Source organism: Panthera tigris, chromosome A2 (genome assembly GCF_018350195.1).
Source record: "Panthera tigris isolate Pti1 chromosome A2, P.tigris_Pti1_mat1.1, whole genome shotgun sequence".
In the NCBI taxonomy this organism is placed as follows: domain Eukaryota; kingdom Metazoa; phylum Chordata; class Mammalia; order Carnivora; family Felidae; genus Panthera; species Panthera tigris.
Window position 1 is genome coordinate 88,420,076 of NC_056661.1, and position 17,592 is coordinate 88,437,667.

At 41.5% G+C, this 17,592-nt stretch overlaps 1 protein-coding gene across 1 annotated transcript in view; it reads right to left on the reverse strand.

Annotated features, from left to right (window-relative positions):
* Positions 1-16,209, reverse strand: part of SEMA3D (semaphorin 3D) — a 198,866-nt gene extending 182,657 nt beyond the window's left edge. Inside the window, exon 1 of the mRNA XM_042965395.1 lies at positions 15,981-16,209. The gene's annotated coding sequence lies outside the window, so the exon portion shown is untranslated. The remainder of the gene's footprint in view (positions 1-15,980) is intronic.
* Positions 16,210-17,592: the final 1,383 nt, after the last annotated feature.

The window sequence follows — 17,592 nt, forward strand, 5'->3', positions numbered from 1 at the left end:
CGTAGTGACGGGTTCCTTTCATGCACTGATAATGAAGTAGCTATACGACTGCTTATGATAGCCTAGTGTCATCAATAGAATCGCTTTATGGCAGCCTAGCCTACACATTCATGAATGAATTGTTACAAAGTTTTTATGGCATATAGTATTACAGTCATTCATAGTACAGTATTAGAAACACCGTTACCTGCGATGGCTGGTGAATACACAGTTTCTCCAACTATGAGAGAGAGAGGCGTACTATATGGTAATATAATTCTTTGAACAGCAAAGATATAAAACAGTAAGAAAACTAGCACATTAATTTTATGTTAAATGCCACTCACCTCACGCACGCGGTGTTCTACAGGATTAATACGTAGACAAGGACGATGACACAGAAATGTCTTATACAGTTCTTGCTGTACAGTCATTAGATTTTCAGCAAAGACACACATACGCAACACATAGGGTTATTAACTGTATGGCATGATGATGATTTGCTGTTCATTAAGGGGAAGTGGATCATGGTAAGGTTTTCATCTTTGTGATCCTTATGTTGCATAGGAGGGAGAGGGGCAGTTGGTCTTTTGGCTGAGGGAAGGAGGGGGTGGAAGAGGTAGGGGAAGCAAGAAAGACAGGCAGACTTGGTGAAACTATGGAAATGCATCGTCATTTCTGTCCGATTTTTTTTTTTCTTTTTCATTTCTATAAAAGTGTTTCTAAAGAGTATCAATCCTTCTTCCACTGTTTGCTTTAGTTTCAGTGTCCCTATCAATAGAAGACTCCATGCTATAAAAAAAAGAGTCAAAAGCAGCCTTGAGTAATTGGACCTCTTCGGCCAGATTATTTTCTACACTGCTTCTTCTATGTCTTTTTCCTCATCATCAGGCATTGGTACAAAGTACTCATCTTCGTCAAGTTTTCTCCTGTTAATTCTTCTAGTGCGGTGTCTATTAGCTTTTCAATTTCTCCAAGAGCCATACATAACTTGAAGCCCTTCACCCCCTCCTTTTCAATTTTTTTTTCCACCTCCACAATCTCTCTGATGATTTCCTTGATTGGCTCTGTCATAAATCCTGTGAAGTCACGCACAACATCTGGACACAGTTTTCTCCAGCACGGATTTCTTGTTTCAGGCTTGATGGCTTTCATAGTTTTTTCTATAAGGATGACATCTTCAATGGTGTAATCCTTCCAGACTTTCATGGTGCTCTCTATCAGGGTTCTCTTTCATAACGTTGACAATCCTATCATGTGTAATGAACCTAAAGGTCCTTAAGAACCCCCTGATCTAGAGGCTAAATTAGAGACATTATGTTTAGGGATAAGTAGGTCATTCTGATGCCTTCGGTGTTGAGCTCATGGGGTGCTGGGTGGCTCGGGACACTGTCCAATACCAAAAGAACGTTAAAAGGCAGTCTCTTTCTAACAAGGTACTTCCTGACTTAAGGTACAAAGCATGTATGGAACCAGCCAGAGACAGGGTTCTCATTGTCCAGGCCTTGCTATTATACAATTAAAAGACTGGCAGCTGATGTTTATCTTTTCCCTTTGAAGGCTCAGGGTGTTAGCAGCTTTTCTTTCTTTTTTTTTTTTTTAACTTTTTTAGTGTTTATTTATTTATTTATTTGAAAGAGTGACAGAGCGAGAGCAGGGGAGGGGCAGAGAAAGAGGGAGACACAGAATCCGAAGCAGGCTCCAGGCTCTGAGCTGTCAGCACAGAGCCTAACTTGGGCCTCGAACCACCAACTGTGAGATCATGAGCTGAACCAAAGTCGGACACTTAACCGAATGAGCCACCTAGGTGCCCCAGGGGTGAGCAGCTTTATAGATAAGGGCAGTCCTGATCATACTCCCAACTGCATTTGCACAAAACAGTACAGTTAGTTTATCCCTTCCGGCTTTAAATCCTGGTGCTCACTTGTCTTCCTAACAAATATCCTTTGTGGCACTTTTTCCCAGAATAAGGCACTTTCATCTGCATTTAAAAACCTGTTCAAGCAGATATCCTTTCTCCTCAATTTTTGTAACGACATCTGGGAACTCATCTGCTGCCTCTTGGTTGGCAGAAACTGCTTCTCCTCTTATCTTGACATTTTTAAGCCAAACCTCTTTCTAAAATTGTGAAATCCTCCTCTGTTGACATTACATTCCCCAGCTTTAGATCCTTCGCTTTCTCTTTGCCTTAAGTTGTCATATAATGACTTCGTTTTTTCTTAAATCATATTAGAGTCTATAGGTATGCTTTTCTTCTAGCAATTCTGTACCCACATAAAAGCTACCTTTTTTTTTTGCTGTATTTTACATAGGAGATAAAGAAGATATTCTGCAAAAAGTAGAAGGTTTTTCTGCTTGCTGATATAGCTGCAATGATGGCTTCATTTACTTCTTTTCTTTTATCTACAATGGTCCTTACACCGGATTCATTTATCTTGATATGGCAGGCATCGCAGCTGCAGACCTCAATCTATGGTCCATATGAAGCGTTTCAACTTTTTCTATTAATGTCATAACTTTTCTCTGCTTCCTGGGGGCACTTCCAGCATCACTAATCTTCGTGTGGTTCCTATGGTTTTATTTAAGGTTTATGGTATTGCACTAAACACAGTGAAAAATATGCGAGAACCACAGAGATCACTTTTTACTATGATTTGACATTTACTAGGGAGAGACGAACTGTTCACATGGAGATGATTAGTGTCACACCGTGTTTTTAGTGGGTCCTCTCACAACACTTGAGCTCACCGCAACAGCAACAGGGTGTGACTGCAAAATTGTTTCCGTCGTACGGTATATACTACAGTTAATTTTATGCAGCTATAATTTAATACTGCATTTTTACGTTGGTTTACATTTCTCTCGAGTGTGAATGGCGCCATGATAAATTGATAAATTTTAACTTTTTATAAAAGATTTATATATATTTTATGGTGGTAAATGACTAAATAAAGTAGTATATACATATACTTTATGCATTCATGACCTGAATTAGTTTGTCACTTATTCTATGCTATATGAGTTTTTTCAAGTTGTCATAATCTTCAAAAAGTTTTCTGATATATGTTTTAAAAAAAAAAAAAGCGCATATAAGTAGACCTGTGCAGTCCAAACCCATGTTGCTCAAGGGTCAACTGTATGGCTCTTTAAACACACGTCTGTGAAAAATAAGGAGGTGGTAATCGTCAATCCTAAAACGTCATTCTATTATCCAGGAACACAACAGGGATGTCACCAAAGGGCTGTTCTTCAAATGAAAGGAAGGGAATTCAGCAGATAAAGAACAAGAAGTCACTAGGAACAGTGTGTAGATGGTGTGAGAATCTGACCTTAAATGCCATATGCTTGATCCGAATAAGGACAAAGAAAAGATACCCACAGATATTGTAATGTGCCACACAGCATCTGATTCTCCTGTATTAACCCATTTAATCCTCACAATGCCCCTACGAGGTCAGCACCTTCACAAACCCCTAGGTGAAAGACAGGAAAGAGGTACAGAAAGGTCAAGCAACTTGTCTGAATCACACAGCTAAGATGGGACAGAACTAAGATCTGAACCCAGGCTGTCTGCTTTCACAGGGCATCGTCTCAACTGTTGCACCACATCCCCTCCCACACTTCAAAGCCCCAGTCTCAAGTTACACTAATCAAAGACTCTGAAATTTTCAGTTACCAGTGAAACCTCTTTATAAGTGGAGTATTGAGCAATGAAGACCAACCCACAAGCGTCGAAGTAGTATGGAGCAATAGATGAGATCCAAGAGAGAAGTCAGGGTTGGAGAGGACACATGAGGCATAAGCTACACACAGATAAAAGCAGAAGTTAAGGAAGAAGATGACATAATTTTTTAAAAGGCCCTAGAGAAAAAAGACCGGCAGTATGAATAGGACCTTTTGTTTATTGTATTTAAGATCCCAAAGGGATGTGATTTGACCCCTAATGATCATGAATTCTTTTATAATTGTCCACTGCAGGGTAGTCATGTTTCTTCATGTGTATTTCATCAGAGACCCTCATAGTGCCCAGTGAAGGCACCCAATAAATACTTCTCAAATAAAAGATGACAAGGGAATTAGAGGTGGGAAGGCTCAAAAATAATACGAATACATGCAAAGTAAGCTTTGTGATGAAGGAATAGAGACATCAAATGAACTTTATGATGAATTATATATCTAAAGTAGTTGCACGAGGAAGAAACAGAGGCAATGGATTCTGAATGGATTAATTTCCCTTCAAGTATTGGATGGTGTACTTATTGTATACAAGACTCGATGATAGGCGATGGGAACATGAAAGATACCAAGGTAACAACCATTTAAACTTCATCCTTGAGAAACTTAGTCTTGTGATCCTAGAAGTTAGAGAGAGGGTAATAGTTAATAGTTACTGGGGACTGGAAAAGATCTTAAGGACCGGTGGGTAGCATTTGAGTGAAAAGCACTTTTTCAGGCAAGACTTAGAGGACATACGTAAAGGTGGCAAGGAGAATGGGCATCAGCTAGAGGCCAGGAGAGGTGGCGGCAGTAAAAGGCATAATTATCCCAAGGGAAAGGAGAAATCAGAGCAGTCAAAGACCCACAAAGGAAAGAGTATGGAGAATGTAGGCCCATGAGGTTGACTCTGGTTTGCCCTGCTTATTGAGTTGGGGTATTTACAAGACTTTTCGGTTTTGCTTGTCCTAATACGTTAACTGCTTACAGCACAGACACTTTCAACACGGCTTGAATGCAATAAAGTAAAAGAAAAAGGGGAAACTATATCTTCATTTCGGATTATCAGAAATAACCAAGGGTCACCAATACATAGAAAGGATGATTGGCTATCATGGAGATGATGGTTGTGTGACGACTGATAAATATGAGGGAAAAGCAGATCTCAATGCAATTGTTATTTTTAATAAATCTCAAGTGAAAGTGCACAGGATATGAAATAACCACTCACGGTACTCTAATAACTTTTGAAATAGGAGTCAAAAGTACCATTTCTTGTGAAATGAAAAGGTCTATATGATAGTGACACAACAAAAGGGTTCTAAACAGTCAACATACAGAGATAGGGGTGTAGGGTGGAGTGAGGAATCCACAATTTCTTAGCCCAAGCTCTCTGAAGGGTTTATTGAGTGCACATGTGTAAGCATAGCATTTCTTTTCTGTGCAAGTTATTCCTGCCAAAAACTTGCCCTTTTTAAAACCTGAACAATGAATACTCTCTGCCAAACCTCATCACAGTGCAGTCTAAGACAACAATCCCCACGGCTCTGTGAAATGTGAATCAAGCCAAAGAAAGGGAAATGTTGGGCTCTCATCTGTATAGCCAGCATAAATGCTTTTGAACAGCTTCTTTACAGGTGATAAAAGTCTTAACTTCAAAAGTTGATTGGTATTAACTTCCCATTTGAATGTCATAAATAACATCTTACGCTATGTCATCATGCAAATGCTTACTTCTGCAGACAGAATGGTGTGGCTTCTTTAACCTTCTACCATCCGGCTTGGAGAGCAACTTATAACACACTAATTCAATTATGATAAGGAAATATGTGAAGCTACAAGTCAGACCCTAGTGTGGCCAACAGGGTGAACTTTGAATCAGAATACATGTCAACGATAAAATTACTAAGTGTACATTCGCACTATCTAAAGATGTTGTCATCTAATACAGGGTCAAATCTCAAAGTTGAGAAAACTTGAGATGATTACTTTTCTTTACAAAGATCTTTTTAAAAAAAATGTACTCTAGTTATAATTATGTATTCACAAGTCAACAAGAACTTGAAAGTACACTGATAGGAAGTGAAAAAGGAGACAACATGATAGTCTCTGGTATGCATTTTAAAAGGTTTTGGTCAGACTATTAGATTTCTTCATTCCTCTTGTTTGGGTTAAATTACCATAGGCAGGATCTCTCTTTTTTTAGAAATGTATTCAATTATTTTGTGTAACAAAAATGAAAACCCTGAATCTAAGACTCCAGTGAGAACCCAGAGCATATTAGTCATATTGATCTGGGTCTTTTTCAGACGCTTTCATTATTTCAGGAAATTCAGTGGGGTCATACCAAAAAAGAGGCCCTTTAGTCACATATTCTGGAATTGGTTTCCATGACTTATCCTGAACAAGTTCTTCAAATGTGTTTTTTATGCTATGACTCATACAAACTAAAAACAGAAAGAAAAAAAAAAGCAAAGCTAAACTTTTCAACAATTGCCACACTAGAACACAAATTCAGCAGAAACTATAGTTAACTATAAAGCACAGAGTCAGATAACTGTTAAATAATTGTAAATATGAGGTAACAATAAAAAATAAGACACCACTATGAAAGCTTAGATAAGTAAAACACAAGGACTTTAGTCCAACTGTAAAAGAGACTAGTCCAAGACAGTACAACTTAGATTTTTTAAAAATGTGAAACAATTTGCCACACAAGGAAGAGAAGGAATAATGTGTGATTTATAGAGAGAGGGAAAAAGCATCTATAAAAAATGAGAAGACACACAGTGAAAATACAGACACACACACGTAAAGGGAAATGGCAGCCTGTATTTCCTCCCCACTCTACATTAGTGGGAACACGGGTTAAGTCTCAGCTTCTAGGGGGTTTTTTAGGGGACATAATGGCCTCCTAGGTATATTTACAATTTTCAAAATAGGAATGATATGTGTATTAAATATAATATTTGGTAGGGAATAGTATTTAACATACTTAATGCAGTAGGTGTCCTTGATATTCAAAGAGGGGTAAAAAGAATAAATAATCATTGAGCCATTTTGGCAAGAATTCTGGAAGCATAATCATCATCTAGAACTGGCACAGGAGATGGACCTTGTCAATATCCATAAAAGTAGCAAGGACAGTAGAAAAAAAGTTTGTCTTCTCTTTTAATATTTAAGATTGATTTACAGGACATGATAATACACAGATTTGTTTTCATGAGAACCTATAATAATAGCGATGGGGACATTTTTTAGTAATCCAGATACCACATTTTCTTTCAAAAAAGTGATTATGAGAAGAGCTAATTCAAAATATGTGTTTAGTATAATAATATCTATAATATTTACCACTCTTCCCCCTCAAAAGGCAGAATAGTGGTACCTTGAACTAGGGGAATAAAGTAAGCATTTAACTGAATGACATTAACCTTGCTGACGAGAGAACAGTTCACCTCCTACAGAGTTTCTCACCATGATTAATCTATATGCTTTCAAATATAATGTTTAAAAATAGACTTCAGTTTCAGAATAGTTTTAGATTTACAAAAACATTGAGAAGATAGTACTGAGGTCCCCTAAACACACACCCTATAATAGGTTCCCCTATTTTTTTTTAATTTACATCTTACATTAGTATGGACATTCGTTACAATTAATGAACCAATACTAATATATTAACTAAAGCCCATAGTTTATTCTAATTTCCTTCATGTTTGCCTAATCTTCTTTTTCTTTTCACGGATCCCATCCAGGATATCACATTACATCGAATCCCTATCTCTTTGGCTTCCTTCTTCCTGCCTGTGACAGATTCTCAGATTTTCTCTGGTTTTGATGATCTTGACAGTTTGAGGAGTGTCAGCGAAGTGTATTGTAGACTGTCCCTCTACTGGAATTTGTCTAATGTTTTTTTTGTGGTTCTACTGGAGTTAGGGTTTTGGGGAGAGAGATTGCAGAGGTAAAGGGTCCTTTTCATCCCATCATATCAAGAGCATGTACTAACAACTGGCTTCATGACTGATGTTGACCTTGATCACCTGGCCAAGATACTGTTTGTCAAGCTTGCTGAACCTCTGTATAATACCATTTTCCCCCTTTCCATACTGTACTGTTTGGAGGAAAAGACCATTCTCAGCTTACACCTCAGAAGTAGGGAGTTAGGCTCCCCTCCTTGAGAACAGAGTATCTACATACATTATTTGAAATTCTGCACGGGAGCTTTGTCTCTTCTCCATTTGTTAATCTATTCAATCATTTATATTAGCACGCTCTCATGCATAGTTATTTTACATTTGGGGTTATACTCAGTACAACTTTATTGTTTTGCTCAAATTATTCCAGCTTTGGCCACTGCGAGCTCCTTCAATTGGCTTCTGTGTCTTTCTGACATATCCAATCATTGTGTGTATGTGGCAATGGCAGTGGCAGTGGGGTGTATGTTGAGCACTTCTTTATTTTTTGGTACTACAGGAAGCTCCAGGTCCGTGGTATAGATTTCCTGCCCCAGCCTTTGAATCAGCCATATCTCCAAGAATCCCTGGTTCCTTTTATCGGAGGATGGCATTAGAAAACAAGATCTAGGCACTGTCACATATAAAATTTATTTTTTAAATAAATTTCATGTTTAAGCTAAGAATTCACATATATGTTTGTAGGTTTATGAATACATTTTTACTAACACATCTCTATGCATACTATATTTTCTAGTTTTTCAGTAATGATCAGGAACTGTATCTGTGATGAAAATCATTATTGTAATTATTTTGTAATGTGTATTTATTTTTGACAGAGAGAGAGACAGAGCATGAGCGGGGGAGGCGCAGAAAGAGAGGGAGACACAGAATCCGAAGTAGGCTCCAGGCTCTGAGCTGTCAGCACAGAGCCCGACGCGGGGCTCGAACTCACAGACCACAAGATCATGACCTGAGCCGAAGTCAGATGCTCAACCGACTGAGCCACCCAGGCACCCCGAAAATCATTATTATAAATATAAAAGATCTACAAAAAAACATGCACCCCCTTTCAACAAGAAAACTCAAATTAGTGGGGCACCTGGGTGGCTCAGTTGGTTAAGTGTCCAATATTTGGTTTCAGCTCAGGTCATGATCTCACAGTCTGTGAGATAGAACCCCACATCCATCTCTGCTCTGACAGTGTGGAGCCTGCTTAGGATTCTCCCTCTCCCTCTCTCTCTGTCCCTACCCTGTGTATGCTCTCTTTCTCCCTCTCTAAATAAATAAGTAAACAAACAAACAAACATGAAAAAAAAAAACTCCAATTAATATCAATTTCTATTGACCCAGTATTTAGCATTCAAAGTAAACTGAGAATTCCGAGTTCTAAATATCTTTGAAATGAAGTTATATTTCAAAATTGAAAGCATGTCTCCAAATAAGAATAGTATTCACTTCTTTCTTTCATAGAACAATCAATTCAGATATGAAGAGGAAACATTTATCCAAAAGCAACAGCAGTAACAAACACCAAAACCCAAGTAAAAAACAAAGAGTGGGAGTAAAAGTCTCACTGATCTTATACATTCTATCATGAAAACCAGACTACTTAAATGTAATCTGAGATTATGGCATCTTCAGGCATGAGTTCAGCTGTCAACATAATGTGTAAAAAAAGGCTTCTACGGAACTACTTAAGCAACTTAAGTTGGTACTTTGGACACTTTTAAGCAACTCATACAAGCTGATAATAAATGTATGGATTACACTACTTCTCTGCCTCTTCACTAAGGCAACTCCAGACAATATCTACTGAGCAATCCTATTAGTCTAATTTCTGCTAATGTAGTATGTCTGAAACTACTGATGTTTAACTCATTAATTAGGTATCGGTTATGTAGGCTCATGTTTGGACCAAATATGACACCAACATCCTTAAAAGCTATTTAAGATATGCAAAATATTAATTAAAGAGGAGACCTAGTAAAATGCACAGTTAGTAAAAAAAATAAAATAAATCGGACATTTATCTGATGGTAGGTTAATAATGACACCTTCATATACCTACACCATTTTATTTCTTTGTCATGAAAGCAAGAGTATTATATTTCTTTTTAAGATGATCAGTAATTTGGACATTTTTGATTATTTTATTGACTTTGTTCTTAGTAGTAATAGCACCATTTAATGATATTTAAATCTATTTAATTAGGAAAACATAGCAAATGTTTCCATTTTTCCTATGGTTTGCTAGTAAAACTCACTAATAGAAAACACTATTAACCACCAGTTTTAAAAATACTGGTGTCAGGGCACCTGGGTGGCTCAGTCAGTTAGGTGTCCTACTTCAGCTCAGGTCGTGATCTCAGGGTTCATGGGTTTGAGGCTCGCATCAGGTTCTGTGCCGACAGCTTGGAGCCTGCTTTGGATTCTGTGTCTCTGCCTCTCTCTGCCCCTCCCCCACTCATGCCCTGTCTCTCTCTCTTTCTCTCTCTCTCAAAAATAAATACACATAAAAAAAAAATAAAAATACTGGTGTCTCATTTTTGTTACATCAGATTTACAATTATTTAACAATTACCTGACTCTCTGCTTTGTAGATATAAAATGTTTAAGTTATCATGTTAAATTACCTATAGAAGAAACAAGGGACATGTTATTCCTAATTTCTGAAGAAGACATTGCATCTTTAAAAAGAAGATAGATTCAGATAAATGCAGACTCTTCTAGTCACCTAATTCTTGGTTTATTTTATACATTTCTATGGGAGGGTAATACTTGTAGCTTATTGAGCTTTGTAAAACAATGAGCAAACTCATTGTTAAAGATAGCCTGGTTCGCAACTCATGACATTAGAAATTATTAAATATTATTAACATGGATATGAATGATCAAATATTAAAGAAGATAGAGTAAAATCTAAGTATGAACAGTATGTTTCATTGTATATTCGAGCTTCTTGAAGCACTTAACTATCTGTTTTTAATAATTTTACATTTTTTTCAGTGTTTATTTATTTATTTATTTATTTTTAAATTTTTTTATCTTTTATTTATTTTTGAGACAGAGAGAGACAGAGCATGAACGGGGGAGGGTCAGAGAGAGAGGGAGACACAGAATCTGAAACAGGCTCCAGGCTCTGAGCTGTCAGCACAGAGCCCGATGTGGGGCTTGAACTCACAAACCATGAGATCACGACCTGAGCCGAGGTCAGACACTTAACCGACGGAGCCACCCAGGTGCCCCTGTTTTTAATAATTTATATTTGTAATTGTCTAATTATTTTAATTTTATTTTAGAGATAGAGAGCACGAGCAGAGGGAGAAGGACAGAGGGAAAGAGAGAAAGAATCTTAAGCAGGCTCCATGCTTAGCACGGAGCCCAATGCAGGACTCCATCCATGACCCCTGGATCATGACCTGAGCTGAAATCAAGCGTAACACGCTCAACTGACTGAGCCGCCCAGGCGCCCCTATAATTGTGTAATTATTTGAGTATATCTCATTATTATTAAATTTCAAAATCATTTCAAAACTGTTATAGTTGCTTATCAGTGTATTTCCTATTCATAGTGAATTTTGCTTTAGCTACATCCTTCGTTTTAATTATTATTTAGGTACAAAGTTAAGGTGAACTAATATGGACACAGATGATGTAGATTCTCATGTGTTAACTGGGTCCTTCTAAAAAACACACAAAAAATTTAAAATGAAATAATAACTTTTCATAGCATGCAACAGTTTATTAAGTATTCTCATATACCTGTTTCACACAATCATTACACCACTTCTGGACATTATGTACTAGGATAACACACTCAGCATCTCACCACCTTTTTCGGTGACGGGGTAAAACTCAGCTGTAAGATGAAAGTCTCCTTCCTAAAAATCTCAGCAAAAGTAAAGTATAATAGCAAAGACCTTTAATCTGATCTTTTGTAGGCAGTAAAGCGATTCAAAATCACTGCATTGACTGTGTAGATACAGAATCAGACTTCAGTATGTGCTAAGCATCTGAATATGTTTAGCATTGTACTAACCTGAAGGTATAAAAAGTTAGTCACTTCCTTCCTCCAAAGTTCTTATGATCTAGTCAACAATCATAAACAACAAAAGTAAAGAGGTAAACACATTACTAAAAACTCAGAATATTAGCTTTAAAAGTATGATGAAGATATACAAATAAAAAAGGATTTGGGCCAAGGTTTCCTCTATTAGTGGAGTATTTTTTAACCAAACTTTGAGGTAGGAAGAAACTGATTAACAATTTTGTCTATGGTCAATCATTATTACTATTATTCCTATTTATTTTACAAATGTGGACATTTCTTTTTTTTCTTTCAAGGAATATGTTATTGAGTGCTGAAATGCTGTTTTATTGAAGTAATTTGTTTAGCTCCAGGTATTTATGGAAAGAATAATAATTTTTCAAAATGGAGCTATGGTTACTCTTATTCATGAAATAAATCATGTATTAATTGACAAGAATGCTTCCCAAAGAACATATGTCAGCACACCATTATATTTCCCAGACGGAACAATAAAGTTCAGAGTCACATTTGTTTTTCTCAAAATAATGAAGCCATAAAAAAACCATCTGAAGACATACTAGTGTTTATGAAGCCAACACCAATTGGAATATTTCTTTCTTTGAGACTGAAAAGTTGATGTTGCAAATACTTAATAAAAATGGTGATGACTTAATCCAGTAGCTCTGTACAAGCAGTATACAAATACTGGTCCACAGAGATACCTACCAATTCCAGAAGACATCTTCGGAAACTTCTTCAGGTCTGTGATAAGGCTTTTTATGGTTAACACATGCTCATGTAACGGAATGAGATCACAGTATGAAGAATAAAAATGAGGTACTCTGAAACTTCCTGACTTACTTTAACCCCAACCCCAAACAATGCATTTCCTACTTTTGGAAAAGAAATAATGTGAGAGCAATTCAGCTCCATGACTCAAGTTCAGACCTACAGTCGATCTGTTAGCCTGTCATTGGAAACAGTACATGGGCTTCCTCTGTCTTTGTAATTGTTTATATTCCTGACCTTCCCTGCTACCGAAAATAATTCCTACTCCTACCCTTACCAGCCCTACACACACACGCAGAAATGAAAAATTCAATTTATCTTTGTGTATTTTCCCATGTAAAAATATAAAGCAAATTTATTAACTAAGATTCACCCATAAAGGCAATTCTGCAAGAAGGTAAAATAAAAGCCACATAATTTTTTCTCTACCTTGTACCCTTAGTTTCTGCTGGTATTGATTATGGTTTCCTGATAATTCCAAAACATTTTGCACTGTCAGATGCTTTTCACTGACCTCCCCCTCTCAGAGAGACAGGAAGGTAACAGGAGTCACATCATTACTTCTCCTAAACGGACAGACAGCAGATTTTTACAAAGGTGAAACAGTGGTGCCAAAATATGAAGTAAGTTTTTAGGTATTCAGGTCATGAAAGCAATAAATAGACTAAGGAAATCTCCATTAATCTCAGGAAATTTTCTCAATACAGCCATGGGGTTACTATTTGACAAAATATGTTTGTTTTCATCTTTTCTTTCCAATTATTACGAAAGCCACTCAATAATTCCTAAAAGGTACAATAAGACCTGTGTAAATATAGATTATTAATATCACATGCATACGATTCTCGGCCTACACATTTGATGTGGTCCATACCAATCCTCAATAATGGATTCCATTTAAATTCTTAGGTGTTCTTCCCTAGTAAATGATCATATACAGATGCAGTATCAAAGTGATCTTAGAAAGGGCCTCTAAGTGATGACCTAAGTGATGACGGAAAGCTTCCTGAAGTCCCTGAAAGGTGAGCCACATGACGGGAAAACAGGTCCAGATTCAGGCCTGCCCCTTACTGGTTTATATTTGGACATACCAATTAACACTTCTAGATCTCCTTATTCTCATTTTTGAGATGAAAATAACTGCTTTGTCTACTCTCCTAACCATCGATTCCATTTTTAAGTATTTAAGGATGAGGATTCTTTGTTAGAATTGCGAAAACCGGGGCGCCTGGGTGGCTCAGTTGGTTAAGCGTCCAACTTCGGCTCAGGTCACGATCTCGCGGTCCGTGAGTTCGAGCCCCGCGTCAGGCTCTGGACTGATGGCTCAGAGCCTGGAGCCTGCTTCCGATTCTGTGTCTCCCTCTCTCTCTGCCCCTCCCCCGTTCATGCTCTGTCTCTCTCTGTCTCAAAAATAAATAAAAACGTTAAAAAAAAAAACAAATTAAAAAAAAAAAAAAAGAATTGCGAAAACCAAAATGGGACACCACCCATTTCTAATCCCGTGTCTTTGCTTTCTTGTCAACTAAAAACAAAGAAGAATGACACTGAGTGGTATTGTTGGGAATATTAATCGTGATAATGTATTAAGCACCTACAATGCAGCAAGTGTTTGATAAATGTCCCTTCCCATCTCCACCAATTTTCCATTTCATAAATGGGCAAATTCCATTTGAAATGTTGGCAATCCAAATCAGTACCGCTTTATTGTCTCTCAGCTACCTCTTGACCCTATTCTTATCTCTTCCCACATCACCTTCCTGTATTTCCTGGCCTTGCTCTTCCAAGGGCCAAGGTCTTTTCCCATCTCCCTGACCTGGACTGTCACTTTGGAGCTTGTCAGCGGTGACTCCTCTGGCCAGTTTTAGCTGCTGGGAGGAGCCTCAAACGACTTCAAGGCTGGACAGAATTAAAGCAACTCCCCGCTGGGGCTGCGCACTTCCAACCCCAACCCTTCCTGCTCATCTCCTCGATATCTGGCCTCGGTACAGCAGGAGAAGCGAAGGCAACACTGGAGTGATGACATGCGGCTCTCTCCCTTCCCCACCCTCCACATTTTTCCTTCCACGTGCGGAACCCATAAGGCTCTGACCGCTCGCGCCAAGGCGGTTGCCATGGTTACGCAACAGCAGCACCAGACGCAGGAGGGGGTCTCATCCCTTCTCCACTCCCCCCTCGACCCTTTCCTCCCCATTAGGGCCTCCCCCACAAACACAGGAAGAGAAGACTTCGCCGCTAAACTTGAGACTTCAAGCCCCCCCCCCCCCACCTTCTTTCGCTAGAGCAAACGGCACTGACGAGCTAAGGAAGGGTGGGAGGGGCTTTGGTGAAGTCCTCGTTTCACTCCGGGCTGCACGGCGAAAAGTTCGCCTTTTGAACTCCGATCTCCGTAACAAGGAATTTGGGACCTTAATGGCCCCAGCTGCAGGGCGCGCGACGCGCGTCCAGTCCCTTGGATTCCAGCTCGCCGGCGAGAGCGCACCGTCTCCTCCTCCTGTCAAGTCCCCTCCGCGCTGGGACGGAAGCACGACTCAGCCCACGAGGCTGAACACAAGCCGCCAGGGAAGAATCTGCCAGTGCCGAAAACAGCCCTGGCTCTGACAGGGCAGCCCATTAACGCGTCGACTCGGGGCGGGCCGGCCGGGGGCCAGGAGGGGACACCCGGGGTCGGGGAGGGGGTAGAGTCACTGCGTTAAATTCCCAGCAGGAGTCAACTCCGAGCCAAGCCGAGGCTACCAAGGGATGCCCCGCTCCAGCCTGAGTGCGTTTTGCAATAACCAGCATTTCCCAGACAGCCAGCTTCGTGGCTGGTGTCTGACCCCAACTTTACCCTCAGGGTAAGAAGGATGCGCGCTTCCCTCAGACGGAGCGTCACGATTCCTTCTCAAGGCAAAAGGCATCGCCCATCCCTCTCCCGAAGCCACAAAACAAACAAACGCCACGGTCTCCCCGTCCCCTCCCCCTCCCAGCCCAAGGGGAAAAGCGGGGAGGAGGGGGGAGCGAGAGTGTGGAAGCCCTTGGTCAAGTCCTCCCCGGACGGTCCCCACCATCGCGTCTCCCAATGAACCTGCAGCCGGCGGAAGCTGCAGGTCACGTCCCGACGCGCTCTCTGCCGCCTTGGCCGCGGAGGGAGCGAGGGACAGAGTGAAGTTCCCGGGAGCGTCTCCGGCGGAAAACTTTGCGCGGTGTTGGCGGCGGGAGGCTCTGGCCGAGGAGGCTCTGGCGGCGGCAGCTGGGAGGTGGGACCGCGCCCCCGCCGCCACGCTGTCCCCGGCGCGGCGCGCACAGGCCGTCCGCACCTAAGTGCACAGATTCCCTGTCTGGTCCCCCGCGCGCCCACCTCGTCCGCTCCGGAGCGCCTTCTCGGTCCCACGACGGTTCCTTAGCTCCTGGAGTTGCGCATCCCACTTCGGACCCACGGCCACCCCCCAAATCCAGTCACCCCGGCTTCACTCTGCGGTCCCCGCCGCGCCCTCCCACTGGGGTAGCAGGTGACCAGAAGGCAGCCTTACCTGCTGCGAACTCTTCTCTCCCTCTCTCTGGGCCAGACGTCCTTTCAGGAAGCGAAGACGGGGATGCAGGCTGCGGGAGTGCGCGGCGGCGACCCGGGGCACCGGCGCAAGCTCCTCTGAGAGGCAGCCCTGGCTGAGCCGCGGAGCCCCGGCGGCCCTGGCGGAGCGCGGAGGCTGCGGCCGCAGAGGCCCGGCCGGGAGGCAGGGGGCGCTGCTGGCCCCGAGCGCGGAGACGGGACAGGCGGGGAGCCAGGCACCAGCTGGAGCTTTGGGGAGGCGAGTGTGGCGAGGAAAGGCACGCTCCGAGCGGGAGGGCGGCTTTTAAGTTTGTGGTGTGACCGCAGCAGCTGTCCTGGGAGAGACTCAGTCTTTCTAAAAAGGGGATGCTCAAAACGCCGGGGATTACCTCTCCCCTTCCGATCTCCTCCCCCAGCCCTCGGCCCCCCTTTCCTCTGCGCACGCCAGTCCTCCCCAGCGTGCCGAAGTCCATCCCTGCCGGCGCGCAGGCTGTCAGCAGCGTGGATTAAATGTAGCTCCGGCCACGCTCAGGCATGTTTTTTCCGGACTGGCCACCCTGTGCACTGTCTGTGCAGCAGCCTCTGACGTTTGAGCCCACGTCCGGCTGGCTGACTTTGGGACCTATGTACGCTATACCGTAAAGTCTCTAGGGACCTCCCGCGGAAGAAACAGGACAAATAATGTCCAAACAATTGTAAACCTCATAAAGAGTAGCTGGTTCTGTCTGGTATGTAAAACCCCCGGGACCACTAGCCTTGAAACCGCAGGCATTGAGATGAGCGATGGAGATCAATCTTCCATTAAGGGACTGACACCCAAGAAAGGGAGGCAGAGGGGGGAGGAGGGGAAAAGGGCAAAACCCCCAAGATGTAAGTCTTCTTTCCTCTTTACCTCATTCCAGGCCAACAGGAATATGTAACCTATTTCTGTCTTAGGAGGTTTCCTTCGTAGATTTGCACACACCTTGGTCGCGCAATAGGAAACTGAAGTATGTGGGGAGACCAGGGGTGGATCCACATTTTGTGGAGCCTGGAACTTACACAATTTGGAGGTGGGATCCTCTTTAAGACAAACAATGCTGAAATAGTTTAATTTGTACAGATTTTCCAAAAACGACTATGTGAATTTATTGTCAGGAGGCCCTCAGGGTCACGAAAAGGGCAAGTGATGAGTCCTGCAGCTTGGACCTCGTTAGCTGCATGGTCAGTCCTTCTGTGACGGGAACTGTAGGTCTGGAATCACACACCTTGCACTTATTTAGTCCCAATCATAAAGCTGACTTGGGGTAGAGCCATAGAAAAAAAGCAGGCCCAGGATTCTGCGTTTGTCAGCTTGATTTAAGAGCACAGCTTGTAGGATCCCAGAGCCCCTTTGGCAAATGACAAGGGGTGTTTTGGTTTGAGGGTAGTGAGCAATCAATAGCAACAATGGAAGAACTAGAAGGTGGGAGGGGACTCTTCATTCAGCTTCCCCTCAACAGCAGAGAGCTGAGGGCCACAGAAGCTAAATGAGTCATTTCAAGTTGCAGATGGTTAGTGGCAGAGCGGGCTCAGGAGGGACTCAAGTTTCCTAACTCTGACCAACGTTCTTTCCT